Source organism: Silene latifolia, chromosome 9 (genome assembly GCF_048544455.1).
Source record: "Silene latifolia isolate original U9 population chromosome 9, ASM4854445v1, whole genome shotgun sequence".
NCBI lineage: Eukaryota > Viridiplantae > Streptophyta > Magnoliopsida > Caryophyllales > Caryophyllaceae > Silene > Silene latifolia.
In genome coordinates, this window is record NC_133534.1 from 95,874,974 (window position 1) to 95,885,347 (window position 10,374).

General features: G+C 37.2%; 1 non-coding gene across 1 annotated transcript; it reads right to left on the minus strand.

Moving 5' to 3' along the window:
* Positions 1-9,683: 9,683 nt before the first annotated feature.
* LOC141604436 (small nucleolar RNA R71) lies at positions 9,684-9,790 on the minus strand. The gene has a single exon (XR_012526135.1). It is a non-coding gene; the product is annotated as a small nucleolar RNA R71 (small nucleolar RNA).
* Positions 9,791-10,374: the final 584 nt, after the last annotated feature.

Below are 10,374 nucleotides of genomic sequence, written 5' to 3' on the forward strand. Positions count from 1 at the left end.
CAAAGTTTACTCACACACATAACATCATCGCCCAAATCCGTTAACACTATCAAAGTTTACCCACACTCCTAAACACTGTACTACTACAAGCACTCTCTCACCTGTAATAAAATCGACCATCACACAATCCATCCTTATTCTACACCAACACTCAAACTTCCAATTGCAACCGTATGACCATCAACTCTCTTGTCTCCTTCTACTCCTCTTAAGATAAATGTTACGTCCTCGTAACTCACTAATACTAGGTCCTTTGCTATACTTCCCTTAAACCTCATTACCACCGCATGTCAACGATAACCCACTATAACCTCAACATCTACAACCATTCATATATCCAGATCTCTCTTTCTCTAACAGTTCTCGTGCTTCCAATATTCTGTACTCATATAACATATATCTTAAAATCCTCAGTATAACCACTACTTCAACTCTTCCACATTACCGCAAAACGACGTACTTCTATATACATACACCCTCATCTCCACGATCTTAGCTCACAATCCACAATTGTTACATACACTCACACTTGATCCCCAAGTTCTCCTGTTTTATTGCCGTAAAACGCATTCGTAACTTAACATAATACTAACTCCCAAAACTCCGTAATCACTGTTCCAAGAAAAGGTGCTAAACCACATGTAGTCTCAAGTTCATTTCCACACATGTTCCATAATTCTCTTACCACAACTATGTCCACCAACGCCTTATCTAAAACAAGATTAAAAGTACTCTAACAACCTCTCACAACTGTGTCCCATTAACAGATTATTACTATATCAAGACAACAACAGAACCATACCCAACTCTCTTTCATATCATACTCTATTCTCACTCCCAATCCGACACTGGTAAGAAACATCGGGAAATAAAACAACGGTCAATATGCCCTGACCGACACTGAGAGGAAATAACAGTAAACAAACAACAATCTATGACAACACGAAAAATACTCGTATCACAACACGAATTACCGTGCACAGTGCACAACAACCACCTCGATTGTCATCGCAACTATTTACAATCTCATAACACTGCCCCAGCATAACTTCCTTGACCACATTACTTTCTTAAAACTACTATACTAGATCACGACGCAACATATTACACAGGATCACATATACCAACCTTATGAATATTATCCATACCATGACTCGTGAGGTCAGAACCTCACACAAACATTTACACATATCGTGGACCCATAATCGAATGTAACTAGCCAATCCTGATTACGTAAGTTACCACTTGATAATGAATATCTCTCATCCGGACTTAACTCAGGTGCCCTTCATAACGTATCCTCTCATACACACAATTATCACCACCTGGCGAACGTAACATGTCATCAGTACCCAACTACGAGCGAACACCTCATATATGCACATCTCATACTCCCTCACACCCATACATACCAATCAGTCTCCACAAAATCAACCCCATTAGAACAACTAGCTTCCTTAATGCAACATCATCCTCAACCACTAGTGACAACAATACGACACCACCATCCTTCATGTGACCACTCCATCACTCTCACTTCTTTATATAACAGTTCATTTCCTCTTTTGGTTGCCATCCCATATAACGAACATCAGATTCATCAACAAAATTTACCACCTCATTATTTCCAATTCTATCCTTTATTGTATCGTCACCTAACTCTCCACCAAAATCTCATATCGTGCAAACACTCTGCCAGCTTCTTACTCCCTTAATACCTCGAAACTCACGGCTAACATGTCTTCCAGAACTCCTATATAACTATAACTCACAGCCTCTGACGATGCTATCGTGCCTTTCCAGGATTCCTTATTCTCCTGTCCCATAACTTGGGTCAACGTTCTCCCAACTGACTTCCATCAAATAATACCTATTAATAATTCATCTCCTTTCTTCTCCTACCTAACTTTTTAGTAATTCGATCACCTTCTTGTTGCTCCCCGACTCAAATTCATTAATTCGTATCAATATCTTCTCATTCTCTCGTATCACTTATCCCCTCTCATCTTGCTTCTCACTCACCCTTGTCACCATCAAGTCCACACACTAACGGTTACTCTTCAATTAGTCGTATCACTATTTCGTATCTCTAGAAACCACAAATTCACCTCATACCGTTAATTGTCCAAAGAATTAAACACTAGGTTCACCTTTTAATATTCCAAATTTCCAAACTCGACCACTATATACCCATCGCGACGTAACTCAATCTCACTATACACCATTCATTTCCATCCCCTTATAACTACCTTTCATCACATATATCCTTAACCAACACGATCATCACCGTCTCCCTCCATAAACCCTTACACATCCCAATTTACCACTATCCGCATCCCTCATCTCAAACTTTGCATTCTCACATTTCTTTACAATTATATCCTCTTGCCCATAAACACTTACTTTTATATTACTCAACACACGACTATATCGCTCACCATATCTCACAAAACATGCTCTTTACCTTGATTAGCTCATTATTCTTCCATTTCCCACTATCCCTCCTAACCACATTAACACATGTCTTCCTTATCCAACACATATCCTTCATAAGCCGGCATTTCCATATCGTAACATCTGGTAACTTACGTATCAAAACCGTCACATATATAAAAGAATGCGTTAAGACTCAAAACATACGTGTGCACATACCCCACGACTTAAAACAAATGTAAGAACATATATGAAAACATAGCCACCGACTCAAAATAAATGTAAGAACATAGCCACTGACTCAAAATGACCGCCCACTGAGGTACTCGGTCGAGTACATAACATACTAGGTCGAGTACAGGGTACTCGGTCGAGTAATGAGACTACTCGACTGAGTTCACGACTCCAGAAGCTGAACAGAATTATCACAGAAAGATTACTCGGCCGAATATGGAATACTCGGTCAAGTATGAAAGATACTCGGCCGAGTAGGGCCTATTCGGTCGAGTATCGGCGCAGTTCTCAGCGCCGTCCAGTTTTCATAAAACAGTCAATCTCACTCGTTACTTGGTCATTTTGGGCGTGTGACCTATCGTTAGAATCATAAGAAGACAAGCTATCACCTCCAATTAGAATTACGGCGATATCATTTCTAGAACTCGACTTATGACATTTTAAGACAGCCCTTCCATAATCGGTCTTCATATAAATCAATTTTTTGTAATAAGAACAACTTGAACATGCATAAGGCAATAACAACAACTCAATACTTCAAGAAACCAGTACATAGATGAACTTTTATCATACCCACATGAAAATTAAACACGACATTCATGTATATAGACGCATGACCATAACCATATGCCACTACCAATAACCAAACATTAACATCATCATGTTCATATGCACATGTACTACTACCATACTTCATGCTCAAGATCGTATTAAACAGGTAACATGATCACATTCTTCATGCTCAAGATCTATCATATACGAATTCACAATCCGCCTCTCATATACTACCATTTTCCATCACTTTCACCATTTCATCCAATCATTTCATCCAACCATTTCACAAAATTCAAGTTACAAGTACTACACATACATGACTTGACATACAACAATTTCCAAGACTCCCCCATGTGACCAGTTAGAGATCGTAAGGGCCTCAATGCGACTTCGGGACGTCTCCCAAGTCTTTGTGGTAGCTCCAAACAACTCTCCCCGGGTTCATTTTCACTACTACAGATATAGGGTATAACAACGGTTAAAGACCTTTGTTATATAAAAAAGCGGACTTTGTTAAAGCATCCGTTGTTAAAGGCTTTAACAACGGTTGGTTTTTTTAAGAAACCCGTTGTGAAAACTATTAATAATGGTTAAAAATCGTTGTCGTTACGAGTCATTCGTTGTGGAAAGTGTGACTAATTTTTGGTGGAAAAGTTATAACAACGGTTACAATAGAAAAAACCATTGTTATAACTAAATACAACGGGGTTTTTTTAAATAACCGTTGTTATTGTTTTTTAAAAAAATAAAAAAAATAAAAATACAAAGCATTACTACCAAAATCCCTCCTGCATCAATTAATTATATATTACTAGATGCATTATTACTGCCAAAATCCCTGCATGAAAGGACACAATATATGGAATGCGAAGGGTTATAAGATTTTAAGCAGGAATATGGCACAACTTCCAAAACAAAAATATACTTCGTATTAATTTAAGCATCAAACCCTAAACATATTAATTAAAAAACAACTCAAACGACACATATACTAATTATAAATTCATTATACTATCTGAATAACCAATCCATTATATCACTATCTCCACCCTAAACTCCAAACCCTAAATCTTTAAAACCTAATAAACTCCAAACTTCCTTCAATAATGAATGATACCATTCGTTTAACATGCATTATGACCGAGTACAACAAAAGTTTCATACGCCGCTTGCAGGAAATCGAGAGGAAGAACAGGCTGTTCCTTGAGCAAGCTCGGATCGCATTCAAGGAGGCCAAAAAACATGGCTTGTTAGAGCCGCAGATAATGCAGCTATATGAAGATATTGCATCTGCGGAACGAAACCTCCAAATAGAAAAGGAGGAGAGGATGATTCTCATAGAAGAGAATGCATCCCTATATGAACATCTAAGAAATGTATTTTTAGCAATGCATTAAGTTTATGTATATATATCAATTAATTAAGTTTATGTATGTTAAATATGGATTTGTTTTACTATCCTCTCCATTATCTTCTTTGTTTTATTTTATTTAATTTTTTTTTACTAATAAACGCAGAAAAACTAAGCGAATAATTAGAGAAAGAATAATGACAGAGAAAAACACAGCAAATAAAATAATTAGAGAAAGAACAATAATGACGGAGATGACAAAACCTAAGACCATAAACCCTACCTTTTCGCAATCCAAGCACACACAAGCAATCAATAGAAATTCCTCATGACACCATCACCTACACACAATAATCACATAATTCCATTTACCACATGCCAAAACCCTTTTCCCCCAAATCACAATTTAGGGCAAAACCCTAAAAAAACAAATTAATGAAACTTACGAAATCAGAGGCTTACCGACATAATCAATGCAAGAAAAGGTGAACTAGACTTACGAACGATCCACACAATAAGGGAAGATTTGGAGAGGATTCGAGCGTCGTTGAGTGTTTAGGTTTTGTAAAAATGTAATTAGAAACAGATTATGCGTATTATATAATTCTAACCATCTCCAAATCAAACTGCGGAAAAACACCCATCCGACCGGATACTCGGTCGAGTATAGAGTATACTCGGTCGAGTACCCTCTACTCGGTCGAGTATTTCTCATACTCAGCCAAGTGTTCCTGGGCAGTAGCCAAACAGGTTACACGACACACTTTACTCGACCGAGTAGGCCATACTCGACCGAGTACCAGGCTTAGGAAAACCATAGTATTACAGAATATTCATTTAACACTAATATCCACTCAGAACTATCCTTATAGGTCTGGATACCTTAGAGATGTATTATTCTTCTCCTAAGTCTTTCATTATTAACAATGATTAATATGTCCCTTACATATAATACTAATAACACCATATTTCTCCCACTAAACTCCATATATAAACAGAACTACTCGACAATTCGAGAAATGTTTATCACATTATCAAAACACACAATCCAACTCTTTGACATCTACTTAAGACTTCCTCTTAATTTTTCATCCTACTTTTAGGATAGTTGCGATTTACAAAATACATCCAAGATGATTTTAAAATCCAACATTATCAAATCATATCCGAATACAATGAAGCATTGTTGATGCGTGCAAAACCCTTGCCACCAACCAACCAAGCTAAATAAACATTTTCCTGTTTATTCCCATTTTGGACTTTTGCGGAGTTGAAACTAGATAAAGCAACTTAATTAGTTACAAGTTTGTTTCTTTCAAAAATAATATGCCTCCTATCCACTTAGAATTCGAAGAAATAATTACTGATTTTGACCAAGAAGGAACATCTTCCTACGTCTTATTCTCAGTTTGTGACTCTTGAACATTTTCTCCCATTCTGTCTATAACAAATAATACTCTTTTCTTTAATAGACAGCATCACGAACCACAAACCCTTTGTTCTTGTGATCATGTAGGGAGAGAGACCACACGTTCATTATCGAAACAAGCAACAATTTAGGTACCATGCCTAACCATATCTCATATGAAATGTAGATGATTGCTTTAATTATGTTTTTATTTAGTGGAAAAAGTAAATATTAGATAAATTGTGATAGAAACTACTTCCAACTTTATAGTAAAGATTCAATCATATCGTATAGGATTCTTTGTCACTTTCTAATATTATGATATTATATCACACTCCTTTTGGTGCATATAAAAGTTTTCACTTTATTGTTCCCTATATTAACAAAGTAGTAATACTTTGGTTATTATCTCTAGGTTTTGATACTTTTAAACATTCATTGAACTTATTCAAAGAATTTCTCTTCTTACCTCATTAAGTGGATACCAAGTATCTACCTAGTTCTTTGGTAAAAGAGATGAAGAAGTAATAACCCTTTCTGATTGAATTGTATTTAACCATACACATCAAAGTGTAAATAGGCGAATATCTTGCTATATTCATAATTCTTTTCCAGAAAGAAGTCATAAATTAATCTTGCTTTGAACACAAGATTCACACATACCAAGAGATTCCCTATCAAATGGTTTGGGGTACTAGTCAAAACTAGTCTCTATGAGCAATATCAATCGAGAATCGAGAAATAATGGGGTTCACCAATTTGAGTCTTGTATATATGACATTTATTTTAGTTTGAATATAATTACCTAGATATGTATGGTTTCACCATAACCTTAATCGTGATATGTAAGGGCACAACACTTGTTTTAATTGCACAATAGTGAAACCCTTTGCGTTTTTCTACAAAAACTTGAATTATGTCCATGGATGAAATGGCAACTACCCTAGTTCCATTCATGTAATTTATGAATTTATTCTTGCTAGTCGTCGTACGATAATTCAATATTAGGATTCTAAAGAGTTAAAAAAACCCTCGGATTGTGTTAGGAACACATCCTCCTCTCAATACCCATTTAGAAAGGTGGTTTTTGACACTCTTTTGCCATATTTCATAATCATAAAATGTGGTATTTTCTAACATTGTTCACAAATTTGTAGCAAATTCTCATGACGTGATAATTCACAAGAAAGCTATGTCAATGTCACACATATTCCAGAAGGAATATGTTGGTGTCTGATGTGACCATAATTAGCGCATATTTAGCCCCCGAATTAGCCTTGTTCTCATGCTTTTTAGTGCATATTTGGGTCATTTCTTATCTTTAGTTCTTTGTTTTGCATATTCTTTGAGATTTTGATCCCTTGGTAGGAAAGGAGTAAGAATCTTGCATTTTCATGGCAAAACGAGACTAAATTGATCAAATTCAATGACCAACCATCAAGGAGAGACAAGATTAGAAGGCCTTTGTACATATTATAGTAGAAGAGCAATGTTGAGAAAGGATCCTTGAGTCCCCAAGGAAATCCCCAAGGAATTTATGAAGAAAAGGGAAGAAAAGAAGAAGATGTCTTGCTGAGTGACAATCCGTGCGGATTGTCCCCAATCCGGCCGTCCCCCAGCTGCACAATCCGTGCGGCTTTCCTCTAATCCGCTCGGATTCCACCAGCACAATCCGCCCAGATTCCCTCGAATCCGCTCGGACCCCATCGCCAGAATCCGCCCGTCCCGACCTTATTCCGCCCGGATTCCAGTACAGCACGACTTCCTCTTCTCCAAGTTAAAAAGAAAGAAGCCCTTCCTTTGAAAAATACCGGCTCCTCCTTGCTCAATCTAAAAAGTGTAATTACTAGTTTAGCCCTTAGTTAACCCTAATGCATCCTCCCTAATTTCCACTATAAATACCCCATTAGTCTAATTAGAGGAGCATGTTCTTCTTATCAATAATTAGAGTAGTTAATATCAATCAATTCTCTCTTTAGTATTGTAATCCAACAATTAATCAAGTTCTAATACAAGTTTTATTTCCTTAATCTCTCTTTTGTTCATCCTTTATTTTGGGTAATTGAAGATTATTTGGGTTATTGTTGGGAGATTGACAACCTCTCAATCAAGCATTCAAGTACTTCTTCTATCTTTGCTTTATTATTGGAATCATAAGTAGGTATAATTCTCTTAATCCCTTTTAATTATTGTTAATTACTTTCATTTATTCATCATGTTTCATATTGTTGGTATGATTGACAACCTTGCTAGCATGATCAACATGATAATGAGTGAGTAGTCTCTTAGCTAGGGTTAATGGGTGATTAGGGGAAACCAACATGGGGAATGATTCATGCTTAAATTAATATGCTTTCATGTTTTATTTGCTTGCTTGTTTTGATCTCAACTCATGCACATGTTATATTTGATGAAATGCTAAGCCTATGAATCCTTGCATTTACTATCATCTTCTATCTTTTCAATGAGACTTGTAAGACATAACCCAACTCGAGTCTCATTAGACCATGCATGTTGTAGAGTAGGGAAGATTAAGTCGACTTGTAGGTGTTGTACAATCTAATCGATTCGGCTCCGGGACCCAAACTTTCCTAGGATTGTAAGATATAACCCAACTCAATCCATCACAACAATAATTGCTTGCTTATAATTTGAGAACATGTTTGTATGATCAATTCCCATGATTCCCCTATGATCCCATGACACCCTAGTGCTTTTTAATCAATTGTTTACACCCCTTTAATTCATCTTGCTTGTTTATTTCCATTGCTATTTTAGTTGAGTGACCTTCTACATCGACCCAATTTGTGACACCCCTTAGACACCACTAGTTGCAATAGAAATCTCATTTCAATACCCGTCCCTTGGGATCCGACCTTTACTTGCCTCTTTACTAATTGTAGAGTTGTTTGTGAAGCTATAAATTGTGTTTTGATTCGGACGTGACCCAACGACCACACCTTTAATTGTGAACACGAAACGGACCGATCAAAAATGGCGCCGTTGCCGGGGATGGTGTTTGTTTGATTTAGATTTCCTTTTTATTGTTATTAGTTGTGTCTTTCTTCGCCTTGGGGAAGTAAAACTCCTCAAGGTTTGTTCTAATTGTTTTCGAGTTGTTTGATATTTTGCATGTCTAGAAGGTTACAAGGTGATTTGTTACCTTTTGACCGTGAAATCGAAAGAACCTTGACGAACAATAGGAGACTTGTTAGGAGGAATTTAAGAGGTATTAGTGAAGTTGTTCAACCCACTAGTGAGTTCATCAACCCTTTCGCAATAGAAGGAGAGGAGAACCCATTACACAATACCCCACAAAATCCACCTACAATGCCTAAATTCTCGTCACACTCCGTACCCACCGAGGAGAATCTACCAAATGGTACTCCTACACCGCAACATCTAACCGGAAATTTTATTGCCAAGTCCGCCTTCATCCAATTAGTTGAGAGGAGCCAGCTCGGGGGGATGCCTAGTCAAGACCCTCATTCTCATATGGAAACCTTTTGCGACTATTGTGATGCAATCTCTCAAACGGGCGTGACTCAAGACCAAATTAGATGGGTCTTATTTCCTTTTTCTCTAATCGGCACCGCGAAGCAATGGTTGAAGGGCCTTGATAAGGCCACCCTCGGAATAGATTCTTGGAAGAAGTTGGCTCAAGCTTTCTACAAAAAATTCTACCCACCGGAAAAGACTAACATGCTAAGAGCTCAAATTACGGGTTTTAAGCAAAGGGATGAAGAATCTTTGTATGAAGCTTGGGAGCGGTTCAAGGGAATTTGTCGCTCATGTCCTCACCATGGACTTAGCGAATGGTTTTTGGTACAACAATTTTGGAATGGTTTATATGAAGATACTAGGAACATTCTCAATATGGGATCAAATGGAATGTTCACCGAAGTTGATGACAATCAAACATGGAGCAAGATTGAGGAAATGGCGGTCCATAACTCACAATATAGTAGACCTCGCAAGGCTACTAGAGGAGGAAAGCATGAAGTGGACTCCGTTACTCAATTGGGTGCTCAACTTAGTGCTCACATTGACACAATCAACTTGAAGTTTGAACAAGCTATGGCTAGACTTGAAGAAAACTCAAAATCATCAAAGCATCATGTTAATGCCATGACGGCATCCTCATCAATCCCAAGTGGGATATGTGAGAATTGTGAAACTTTGGGACATGACCAAGGTGAATGTAGGGGAACAAATGAACAAGTGAATGCTTTCCAAGCATACAAGAGTGATACCCCTTATTCCAACTTTTACAATGAAAACACCAAATTCCATCCAAATCTCTCCTACAAAAGCCAAAATGTTCAAAACCCTCAAACAACATACACTCCACCACCCATGAGAAACCAAAATCAAAGACCCTTTTTCAATCAAA